We start from the raw sequence: 12876 nt of genomic DNA, 5'->3' as shown, positions 1-12876 counted from the left end.
AAAGAGTTTTATTATAACTATACTAAGCCAATACACACAAACTTTATATACCCAGGTTCAACTGGATAGTTCACGGATTCTCTAATACCTAGGTTCAATACGACCGAGGGTAAGTTTTGATTGCCTTCAAAAGAATCTACGTGAATATGGAAAGGAAAAATTAATTGTGAGTTAGATACGAGATATAAAACTAATAAAAGCTTTTCCATGCACAAGATTGTAGAAATTTTTTGCAACCAGGGTTGGAATTTACATCGACTTGGATGTCTAATCCACCTAAAGACCCGATCAAATTGCAAGTTCGCAAGCGATTGAGCCATACCGTCAACATGAAAGTTGGTTGTCCGATAGCCATCCAACCAGGAATCTCAGTGGATCCTATTCAGGTGGCATGATCCTTAAACTGGATCAACGAGTTTACAAAAAACAGTTAAGAAAGCTAGAATTTAACATAAAATTTGGTCTGATTAAAATATTTAACAATATTGGTTAGGCTAGGAAACTTGCTGAAGTGAAGAGAATCCATTCCGGATAAAAGTGAAACAAGCTTCACAGCACCAAACACCTTGAATCCGTAGTTTCTACGCATCATAAAATTTAGAGGCCTCTCCATTGGGTCAGATAGAACTGAAATAGCCAACCCACAATCAAGTTGGTAATAGAAACACCTCAAATCCACATTGCCTGTGCTACCACAAATTACGATGCCTCGTCGTTGGGTCTTCGAATAGCCAACCCACAGTCAAATTGTTAAGAACTGCACCCATGATGCTAGTTTGTATCTGCTTTGCCTCACCACAAGCCTCTCTTGGCTTGAATTCCCATCATGAGAGATTCAAGTGTGGATCTTGTACAGATGTTCCTATAAAGAGAGATTTCGGATGCACACGATGCATGGACCAAGCTCAGATAGCATGTTCCAACTGCAACAACTGAAATTTTTTCCCTATGACGATAAATTTTCAACTACAGAACCGACTACAAGTCCATGATGTTGAGAAAGTGGGCTGAGACTTTGCCTCCACACTAGGCATTTCTTTTAGATCAGTAAGTCATTCTGAAGTACCACCAATGTCATATGAAGCTCAACAAGCTCGCAGTAGTTTATGGATGGTTAAGTCACCCATTTGACACAGTTGGATAACAAACAAACCGAGCTGAGACAGTGCCCCAGTGTAGGAGGCTAGCTGAGCTGATCTGGCAGCTAGCTTATTCACATATAACAGAAGAAATCACCCATACCCAAATTCAAGGCGAAGCCCGGACTCGAGACAAGCAGAGCAAGAACTGGGTACCAGATGACAAAACCTTTTCTATAATTTTATTCAAAGCCATCTGACAGTTAAAAATAAAGACTCAATCCTGCAAACATGCAAAATCATATGCAAACCTTCGCCAGAATCGCATACAACATTGAGTTTCAAGCATATATTGTCCTTGAATAACGTCTATGAATTGTCCTTTAGTAAGAGACTATCATAAATTCATCAGAGAATATAATCATGCAGTTCTTCCCTGTAATGCATCTCCTTGGTTTAAGATCTTTCTAGCAACTCTCCCCTTTGCGATGTCAGTGAACAAATGATTTCAGAGTGAGGCAGTTAATGCTGTCTGGGAATCGACAGACCTCAGCACTTCCACTCCCATCCTCTTGCACCCTACCAATGTCTGAATAAAAACAAAGGAAAGGGCAAAAAGTCATCAAGACTGACTTCAGTAAAACAAAAAACTCTTAGTAGACCGAAATCTAATGGCTCAAATGTTTTAGGCAGTTTGATCAGATTCATACTTTACTTAGAAATTTCGTAAATGCAGGTCAATTCTAGCCACCAACTGGTCTTTTAAGTTTTATAGGAGTCTCTCCATTCCATAAAGGTAGCCAAAAATTCAGTACCAATTCTTACAGTGAGGAGCATGTTGCCCACTGTAAAATGGTCTCAAACTATACTAATCATCATGCTGACCCTTGAAATCAAACCCATGCAGATGGATCAGGTTTTGGTGCAGCCCAAAACAGAAAGGAACCGGTTCGATCAGGCCCTTGCTGGTTCTTTGAGCAATGCAGTCGAACATGGCTTTGACCAGGACTTTTATTTGCAGTGAAAACTATCTTATTTGGCTAAGTTTTTCTTTTTATTAGGTCTACCAATTAGGAATCTTTTTATAAAACTTTACATGTCCAAGTTTTGAGAGGTTGACTGTAGAGTCAAGGAAAAGGATTCAAATAGCAAAGGTAATTGCTGGCCGAATAATCCAGATTAGGATTGATCTTAGCCTGCTGTATTTGGGAATTTATTTTAGAGTCCTAATTAGGGAAGGAAGGAAACTGGTCACGCTTGTTAAAAGGCATCAGTGGTCTGCAATACAGGGAATGGATTTTGTATTCATAAATTGATACTGAAAGAAAAGGCCGCAAACTTCTAATCTGAATCGAATTTACTGCTGTTCAATAGCAGACTTCTCACTGATTTTCAGATCAAATCAATCTATTCGCTAACTCGCAGCAGATTCATATTTTGTAGCTCATTGTCCAACTGGAGGTACATCAATTTGGTATCAGAGCAGGCAGATCACAATGACGCACCTACAATGAGCAAGAAGTGGACATGAATATGGATCTCACTAAATTATATGCTAAGCTAGATGACAAGTTCTCTCGTTTGGAAGCTTTGATGCAGTCAGCACAACCTATTGTTGCAGTTCCACTCCACCATCATTCCAAACTCCTAGCTACAATCTTATCTGTACAGTGGAAAATGACCGAATGAACTCCAGCATCTCAGTCTGTCCAGGACAAGAAAAGAATTTAGTTATCAGATGAAAACAAACGGTTAGGGGGGAGGGCAATGGTAAGGTTGCTCCATTCTGACCTAGGTGTCATGGATTCAAAATATGGGAATAGCTCCTCAGCACCCAAGAAAAAGGCTGCATACATTTGACCCTCCTAGAATGGAGAGAGTCTTGTGCATTAGGACGCCCTTTTAGATGAAAACAAACAGATGAAGATCCAACCATGGAACAAACTATTCTAACAAAGTCATGTCTCGTCAAAGATCAAGTCTATGATGAGTCCATGTTCATAAATTCAATGGTTTTAGATCCTTTGACCAAAGATTCATCACGTGAGGATCATCCAGTCAAGATCCCTAAGCAGCCAATAATATTAATCATGCACTGCTTCTTAGATCCATTTGATCATAAGCTAAAAGTTCCAATTATCAATATCTTCTTGCAGTTTAACAAGAAGCTTGTGAATATTGAGAATAAAAATCTACTACAGTTATCCAACAGACCTATCATGAGGAGAAATCACATTGGACCCATCAAGCTTTAAAGATCCAAGGGTGAGACAAAGCATGTGGCATTACCCCGAGGATCATGGGACATGATAAAGCACACCGGGAGGAAATTGGTGCAGTCCAGAACAGAAATGGACTGGTTCAGTCAGGTACTTGCTGGTACTTTGTGCAATGCAATCAAACATGGCTTTGACTAGGTCTTTTGTTTGCACTGAAGGTTATCTTATTTAGTTAAGTTTTTCTTTTATTAAATATATCAATGAGGGTTTTTAGGAAACTTAGGTGTCCAGGTTTGAGAGGGCTCTAGATTGATTGGAGAGTCGAGAAAAGGATTCAATTAGGAAGGTGTGCTGACTGAATAATCCCGACTGGGATTGATCTTAACAGGCCATCTTTGGAATTTGTTTTAGAGTCCTATTTAGGAAAGGAAGGAGACTGCTTATGCCTATTAAAGGGCATTAGCAACATGTACACAGGATGGAATTTATATCTAGAAATTGATATTGAAATAAAAGGTCAAAGGCCTCCTTTCTCCCTTGTTCCTATCTTCTTGCTTCCTCTCTTATTCTCTCCTATTTCCCGCTACCTTCTATTTACTTGTCCCCTAACCTGAATTGAATTTCTGCTGTTCAATAGCAGATTTCTTACTGATTTTCAGATCAAATCAATCTATTCCCAACTTGCAGTAAATTCATATTTTGTAGCCCATAGTCCAACCAGAGCTACAGGTTTACAGGGCAGATAGATATTATATTAAGGTATTCAGAGTATGCAATGAAACCAAGTTCATTGGTAGCTACAAAATCAATTCAGAGAAGTTCGAAATATAAAGAAGTCCACTTACCATGCCTGTAGAAATTATGTCACCAGTTCGAAAACTCTATTTGTGTTTCCATTACTGCAGTCTCAATCCTTTTTGCAGCATTCTCTTCACCAAGGCCATACCGCAATAGCATTGCAGCACTAAGGACTGTTGCTAATGGATTTGCTTGTCCTGAAAGTTAAGAAAGAACATTACATGAAAAGTACAATTAATTGGCAAGCAAGAGGAAAGAAAATAAAAGAAAGAGACTCTGGAGATTAATCAACCTGCCCAGCAATATCAGGAGCAGATCCATGGATTGGTTCAAAAAGGCCAGGACCCTACAAAAAAACATCCAAGCATACCTAATAATATTAAATTGCAAGGCACCTAAATATCCTTCTGAACATGCTAAATTGGAGACAGAAAACATGGTGCAAAGTTTACACTTACTGATTCACCAACACTGGCAGATGGAAGCATACCAATGCTTCCAGTAAGCATGGATGCTTCATCGGATAGAATATCACCAAAGATATTATTTGTAACAATTGTATCAAACTGCATTGAAAGACGGTCAGTGAAAAAGAACATACAACCTGACATGGTATATAATCAAAACGTAGCATGGTATGACACAAACATGTATGCCATTCCTCAGACATGGAGAACCTAAAAATTAAGAAGTTCAAAGAAGAAATTAAACCTGTTTGGATCACGAATAAGTGCATTGCAGCATTATCAACATACATATGGAGAGCTGAACATCAGAAAATTTGGAAGCCAGCATTGTCACCCTCTTCCTCCATAGCATTGACGCCTAAAATGATCAAATAATAGCCTGAGATTATTCAAGGGGTCAACCATAAGCACTGAATTGGATTAAATATGCTTCAACATAATTTAGGAGTAAAGGACAGCTTGTTGCAATAAGTCTGCAATTTACTGTTGAAGGCATCTTAAACCTTTGTCATTCCAGAACAAAATCCAACATCAATTAAGTTTGATTTGATAATTTTTAGTGTCATGTAATGCATAAAAGGCAAGAATAGCTCAGTATGATGCACAAGAGAAAATACAGATACTCGTGAGTACTATCTAGTCAGAGATTTATTCTTCTTATGTAACCAGATCATTACAAACCATTTTTGACCAAATCACCTATCTTGTTTCTCTTCCAAGTTGATTAAAGATCAATCCAAGATGATTATTAATTATGGGTCAATTTCCACCGACAAGGAAGTATATGAGTAAAAGAAGTGTTTCCTCCCTGACTTTCCTCTATCCTCTGATCCATTCAAAATAAAGAAACGAGCAAGCAGGGGGGTTGAGTTGGACTTTGATAATTAAGACCAACCTTAACCTGATCTGTGATAAGTTCTCAAATATCGCAGTGTAGTATGGTTGAGATCAAACCTGTCATCAGTCCAAAATCTTAAATATATTTCTGATGAGCGACCCTATAACCAACTCTCATCATAAGTGATCCAATGGCTGACTTCTCAACAATCAACCTGATGATAATCACTTAATGAGTAAGAGAAATATAGCTTGCTTTTCGTTTGCTTTTCGTTTATGGGTGACACCGAATCTGTTTGAAACTTTGAAGCATGGAAACATGGGTCATCCTGCTTACTTTAAATGGTTGTGCGTTAAGCCCTCAAGCCGGGGATTTGAAGGGATTCAAATAGAACCAAACTCATCTAGAAAGGGGCTTAGATGCTGGAGATTTCTAGGAGTTCTTCCAAGGTTGTCTTTTCTTTTGGAATCCCTCCTGTTCCCTCCTTAACTCCTGCCAGAGATAGATAGTTATTCAAACTCTTAAATGTGATGCTTCTTAAGATGTAAATAACCAGTAACAAATCTAGCACCCATGATCCGGAAAAGTTTAAGACAGCAAGGAACCAGGTTTTTTCTCCATGTTCCATGTCAAGTTTCAGGTGTCAAACAATGTAACTTCAGTTTTGAAGCTCCAAACTTAAGAAATGATGACTCAAAATCTAAGTTTCAGGCTTCATATGATAATTATTCAGGAATCAGATTTCATAATTCAAGTCTCAAAAAAGTGGCTTTTGCTTTCAACTCTAAGGTTCAGAATTCAGCTACTATGTCTAAGTTCAAGCAATCATGTTTCCAGTTTCAAAAAACACCTGATTTCAGCTTCAAGAGGACAAGAATGCCTATTTGAAGTTCAGATGACCGGTTTCAATTTTTGGGTGTTGAATAATACATAGTTCTGGTTCCAGATGTCAAGCAATAAATAGTAAAGTGCCTAACATTATGGTTTAAGGATTTAAGCTTCAAATTTGAACAGTAATGGTTTAACATTCAGGTAGGTCTCAGACAGTAAAGCTTCAAGTTGTAAGTTTTTGGGTTTCAGACTCTTAACATTTCAGCTCTCAAATTCTTCATAACAAGATTTCACAGTTCAGAATTCATGTTTAACATGTTTAACAAACTAAAGTCCAGGTTTCAAGTTGGAAACAAGTATTGAAATTTCAGGCTTGATATCTTATAATGTCATGTTGTAAACAATGAGGTTAGAACAATGAAGTTTGATTTCAAACAAAAGAAGCTTCCAGTTTCAAACTTCAAGCTATGAGTTCTCTTTTCTTTTTCTAGTGGGAGGAAGGAAGGGCTAAGGCACATTGATTCTTCAAGCAATGAGTTTTGATATATTGGGGTTTCCTGTTAAAGTCCACAAGTAAATCCTTTTAGTCTTATGGAATAGTGGAACTTAGTCATTGTTAGGCTGAAGACATCCTAGCTTGCAAATCAAAACAAAATAAAATGAGGTCAAGATTAAAAACTTTTAAGCATCATGCAGAAAGGACTTGAGAATCCAGGTGCATTGGAATCCATCCAAGATATTCACTGTATTACCTCTAAACTCAAAGATTCAAGTAACAAATGGGCTTTATTAGTTTTGTCAATACAAGAACATTTTTTAAAATTACAGAATAGCAATGATTGTAATTTGCAGAAAATACTACATCAATTTTGAGCCATTATAGGCTTATCCAAATTCAATACTGGATTCAAATGCACAAGTTTTGAATGGGCGTAGACGTGCCAAGCATGAGTTAGAATACCAGGTGATTTCAGTTCAAATAATTTAGAATTTAAGATACAAACCTCAGTTGTTTGAGATTGTCCTTTTAAACCTATATTCAAGACTTATTGCTAAAAAGAGCTCTAAATACCAAAATGAGCTAAAATAGCTAACTAAATTCAGATTGGGTTCTTAGTTTATGAGCCTTCAACCAGTCACTTCAAAAGGGACCTAGTCTACAAACTTTATTGAGAATAAATCTGGTGAATATTGACTCTCAAACCAATTGTCAAATTGAAATTTCAATTAGGTTGGCCTTTTGAACAGGATTAAAATGAAAGTTGGATGCAGCCCTCTAAGTCCATCTTATGGTCTGTAAGTACGGTACTCTATATTTGAATTTATGAAGTGCTTGCAAGCTTGACTTCTTAGACCCTAGCGAGTGACCCCTTTTCAAAATATTATGGGACTTGGTCTTTGTCTGACCAAATGCAATTGGGCTTTGTTCAAAATTAAAATTAGAGTTTATCCCTTTCAAAACAATTCAAGTGAGGGTTTAGACCTCTAAATCCTAAAAAAATCAAATTAAGCTTTAGTCCTCAGCCCATACAAAAATCAAATTAAGCTTTAGTCCTCAGCCCATACAAAAATCAAATTAAAGTTAGCCCTCTAAGCCTTCTCAAAATCAAGCTAGAGTTAACCCTCTAACTCTAGTTAGATTCAACGAAAAATCAACCTCCACATCCTTAAAACATGCAAAATTAAAACAAAGTATCCACCATGTTAAACTAGGCAAATCCAATGCAAATTGACCACCATGTCGTTAAATTGGCAAACTCAAGCTCATAACAAGAACTGATCTTCATGTCACCAAATTTGGCAAATCCACTCTAAAATGACAAAAAGATAAGTGGGTCTTACTTTTTATTTTGACATTATAACATGGAGTGTATTTTAAATCCAAATGTAAATATAAATTTTAAGATATTTGTTGACATAAACTAGGGGCATGCCCATGGTTAACCACCCAAAGAAGTTAAAGTGGGCAATTAGTAAAATTCAAATTCTATCTTTTAGAACATTCGGGCTTCTTATTCTGCACTTTTGCATTAAGTCCAATTTTTGGAAATAGTAACAATTAACTCTTGAGTTCATTGAAAGCAATGGACCCACATAAAAAAAAAAAAAAAAATCTTTTCTAGGGGTCAATTCAATGGGGTTATCTTCAAACTGGTTATCAATTTCATATCTCTCTTGTGGAGTTTCCTATCCCATCTAGAGGGCATACTTTTAATCCCACTTTTATATTATCCTCATGCATCCCATTGTAAAGTTTACGACACAATAGTATTGTAACTCCGTAAAACAAGAATTTAACTTAAACAAATAAAAGAGGGTTTTAACAAACAAACAAACAAACAGCTGTAATAATGTGATTGTGTTAAGATGCCTCCAGTTTTTTTCATAATCATAATCATGAGATCAACTAATAAAAACAATTGGGGCAAACAATAGATGAATATCGCTCAAGAGGGAAAGGGACCAAAACAGTCTGTTATTTTGGGAATTGTATGAAAGTAAGTCATACGTATCTCCATTCTTACTTGTAGAATTGAATAAGTGCACTGTTTGGAAAAGTACTTAAAGGTACCTCCAACACATTTGCCTTGTCAACAGAGCATAGTTTGCCACGTCGTTTTCGAGCAACCTCAAACGCCACACGTGCTATCCGATCAATCTTGGAAGAAATAACCGAAAAAATAAACATGAACAACTAGGGAAGGCAGATCGCCAAAAAATCAGAAATAAATTAAACTATGTCGAAACATCCCAAAAACATAGCAGAGCATCATGAATGTTAACCAAATGTCACCTCCACTTCCTCTCAAGTGAGGTTTGAGCTTAAAGATTGGTAAACATTTTACTTAATTATTTTGGATGTCCAAAGCAGCTAGTGATGTAAGTTATAACTAGAAAATTTCAGATGGTTTTGACTGTCCTAAGCTGTCCAATGTCAGATAAACAAATTAGCAAACTGCGGTTTAACACATAACAGCTAACACAATGCTACTTGCATTAGTCGCTCTTTAAAGAAAGAAAAAAAATGATAGTACTAGAAGACTAGTAAAAGTACAAAGCAAATGCCAAATCAGGAAAAAAAATGTTCAAGAAATTTTGAAGGAGAATAAGCTCTCAATTACTAAAATCTTAATACTTACATGCTTTAGATGTCATTTTATATATCGTCTAGATTAAACATATTCTTGCATTGTTAAACCTTTTATTGGTACTATATAGTCTTTCATATATTACCATTGCAAAATACAATATAATGTCAGTTTAACTAAAATTATTTAATTTTTAAAATCAGCAGTTAATCAACATAGTTTATTGGCCTTTTATCATGGATATAAAAACTGATATCAGTGGGCATACTTGTTTTTGGAAAAATTGGTGTAGTAACGAAATCGACACACAATACAGGATTGAATCCCATATTGACACACTGCGTATTTTTCTACTAGAATAGTATGGTACCACCAGTGCCATCCCATTTTGGCGGTTTTTAAAATCTTGCCTTGCATACTATTTAGCATATCATCAATTCATTTGTTGGCTTTGGTTAAATTATTTGTTTATTTATTTATGAATATTATGTTTACAATAGATGTAACATTATTATGAGCCTTTTTAAACTTTTCTAGTTAGACTTGTATTGATAATTCCATATGTTCCTATTTGTTTTTTATAATATATAGGATAATATGAACTTTATCTTCCTACTTTAATAAGTTGTCATGTCATTTATATAGTTATCTATGTATATTAATTTTTGACTCTAAATTGTTGATTTAATTTCACATGTAGTTATATACTCTTGTTGAAACCATTACAGAATGGGTCAGAGAGGTTGAGAGATATGGGCTAACTACTTGCCACCGCATTTCTTTTTCTTTCCATTTTTCCGAGTCATCTTTTTGAAAGTAATATTACACACAATAAAGATATGTTTGAATGTTTGCATGCTTTTCATAACAACCAAATGGCAATAAGAGTTCTCTCATTGTCTTCTATAAGTTAAGATGCAATTAATGGAAAATATGTGGGGAAAAAAAAAGAAAAATGGACTGGGAATTGAAAAATATTTCTTGTCCTCTATATAAGAAAGCTTTACACATCAACATTAGACAACAGAAATATAGAAAAGTAAGAAATCTTGTGCTAATAATTCGTGGATACTTTTAAATTTCAATTTATGAGGTTTACTATTTAAATAAAGGAGTTAAACCTAAAGGTCGATATACATAATACCTTTGATATATTAAGGTCATTCACATAAGTCAATGGTGTATGATGGACAGACATTTTGAATATCTATCAGTATATTATTAGTGCAAGAACTAAATAGGTCTGGAATGATTCAATATTAATTTCCAATACCTCAGATGCAGAATAGACTTCGGTATTGAAACCAATGTCCTCACCCTTGTCATTGGTTCCAAAACCCCTAGGTTTTCCAAAATAGATTCCTGTTAAAAAGCAAAATGAAGGATTGTCACCATATTGTTGCCAAACTTTACATCAAAATCAAAATTATTGAAGAAAAGCATCTTATACATTTTTTTTTGTTGGAAAGGATCATCTATTTATCAAGACATGTAAGATTAGAGAGCCCCATTTATACTTGAGTGACTGCACAAGCTATAACACACAAAAAAAGGATAAATGAACTTCACAAAGAAAATATAGAGGATATTTACCTCCAGTAAGCTCTCTTACAACCATGATGTCAACTCCTTCAGCAACTTCCTTCTTGAGAGTTGATGAGTCAACTAGCTAGAAAAGAATGAATAGATAAAAATAACCAATAATCAATATCACAGTAGAAAGCCAAGAGATCATACACACATATAACATGATAAGTGGTTCTAGTAAGCAGTCATTTCCATTAACTTCATATCAGAACCTACAGAACATGGGAAAAGAATCTGAATAATATGTGAATGAGAATACAGATAATGATGGGAAATATGGAGGCATTTTGTTTATATTCTGTACTAAAGAAAAGTGCACTTTGTTCCCTTTTTGTGACAAATGTTAAAATGTAAATTCTTCAGCAAATGATCACAAAGTCCCAAGAGTCAAAGTATAAAGAGAAACAGATGAACAGTATCACAGCTAGTGCTGTGGCATATTCTATTTAATTGTTCAGTTAAGATCTAAATTACTAATCAATTGAGAGGGACCTAGTTAATACTTAAATCGAGTCGCATGATAGGTAGTTACAGGTTACAACAAAAGAGTGTCTGGGAATCAGTTTAACCTATAAATTGTTGGCTCACAATCATCAGGTTTGTTTCTCATCATTGGAAGTCAATAGGTTTTTTATTCTCATAAATCCTTCTAGGAATAGTTTGATTAAAAATAATCAAAGTAGAATTTTTATGTATTGATAGGGCGTTGTATCATATCAAAGATACAGATTTCTTCATAGAACTTAGAAATTGCGAATGCACAAGAATAGGAGAATAAAACTTATATCTTTTATGTTCCTTTATATCAACGAGAGGAACCAAAAACAAAAATGCCAAAATTGGATGTTGATCCCCCACAGTAAAAAAAAAACATAGATAAATTAAATATAGTTCAGCTCACATAGTACCTGTGGCAACACAGCTGCTGGCCTTAAGTTCGCAAAAACACCAAGCCCTGCCCGTAGCTGCAGCAACCCAGTTTCGGGCTTCAGATGCTTCTCATTCCCATCCCATTTGTACCTATAACACTCCAACAATTCCCATTATAGAAACAAAAAGGAAAAATGGGGAAGAAACCGAAAGGAATTTAACCTAGGCCATTGATCTGATAAAAGGCTCATTAATAGGGGAAAACAAAGCAACACTGACCCTCCAATGGCTCCCAAAAGAACCGCGTCCGACTCCTTAGCAGCGGCGAGAGTCTCCTCCGGCAGCGGAACACCAATCGAGTCGATCGCCGCGCCGCCGACCGGCATCTCCCGGAATCTAAACTCGATTCCTGCCATCCAGAAAACGCCAAAGGATGAAAGGAGCCGACTTTCTGAGATCTGGGACCGTCGAAACCCTAAACCCTAAGGCAAGGAGGGATTTTTCTAAGGTTTTTGGGAGGTTTGACCTTCATGGGAGCCAGCGACGGAGAGGACGTCCTTGGCGATGGAGACGACCTCGGGCCCGATGCCGTCGCCGGGGAGGAGGGTGACGCTGTAGCTCCTGGGCCGCGGCGGCGCGGTGGCGGAGCAGCGGAAGCGTGCCCAAGTCCGCGGAGGTGCGGATCGCTTCGGATAGAGGTCTAGGGTTTTGAAGGACCGCACGTTCGCATGCAAAGCCGCCATCTTCGGAGGAGAAGAACGCAGAGACTCGAGAATAAATAAGAACTGAGAAGCACTAGATCTCTGAGTCTGACTGATAGGATTTTTTTTTATACTTTTACTAAAACGGATAATTCAGACTACGCTTGCATGAATACAATCGAAGAAAATAAGAAAACGATTGATTAAAAAAAGCCCAGCATCCATGCCTCGTCCGTACAGAAAACTCCACTTCGATGACCAGCCATAAAAATAAAAAAAACAATCCATGCTCCCCCTCAATAAACATACCTCTTGTTAAACCAGAGATATCCCAAAGACAAAAGATGGTTGTATACCTCCCTCGCACTTCTCTAAATCTAGCCAATCACTGTGACCG

General features: G+C 36.6%; 2 long non-coding RNA genes and 1 pseudogene across 2 annotated transcripts; all 3 read right to left on the bottom strand.

The window, feature by feature from the left end:
- Positions 1 to 1297: 1297 nt before the first annotated feature.
- LOC120112880 lies at positions 1298 to 4284 on the bottom strand. Its single transcript, XR_005514518.1, has 2 exons — positions 4144 to 4284; positions 1298 to 1668 (listed from the first exon to the last, which is right to left on the bottom strand). It is a non-coding gene; the product is annotated as an uncharacterized LOC120112880 (long non-coding RNA).
- LOC120112881 lies at positions 2488 to 3316 on the bottom strand. The gene is made up of 2 exons (XR_005514519.1): positions 2689 to 3316; positions 2488 to 2584 (listed from the first exon to the last, which is right to left on the bottom strand). It is a non-coding gene; the product is annotated as an uncharacterized LOC120112881 (long non-coding RNA).
- A 474-nt stretch (positions 4285 to 4758) lies between the features above and the next one.
- On the bottom strand, positions 4759 to 12716 carry LOC120112942 (annotated as a pseudogene).
- Positions 12717 to 12876: the final 160 nt, after the last annotated feature.

The sequence above is a fragment of the Phoenix dactylifera genome, chromosome 13 (genome assembly GCF_009389715.1).
Source record: "Phoenix dactylifera cultivar Barhee BC4 chromosome 13, palm_55x_up_171113_PBpolish2nd_filt_p, whole genome shotgun sequence".
Lineage (NCBI taxonomy): Eukaryota > Viridiplantae > Streptophyta > Magnoliopsida > Arecales > Arecaceae > Phoenix > Phoenix dactylifera.
Note: the sequence above shows the minus strand (reverse complement) of the source record. Positions and strands in the feature narration are given on the sequence as shown.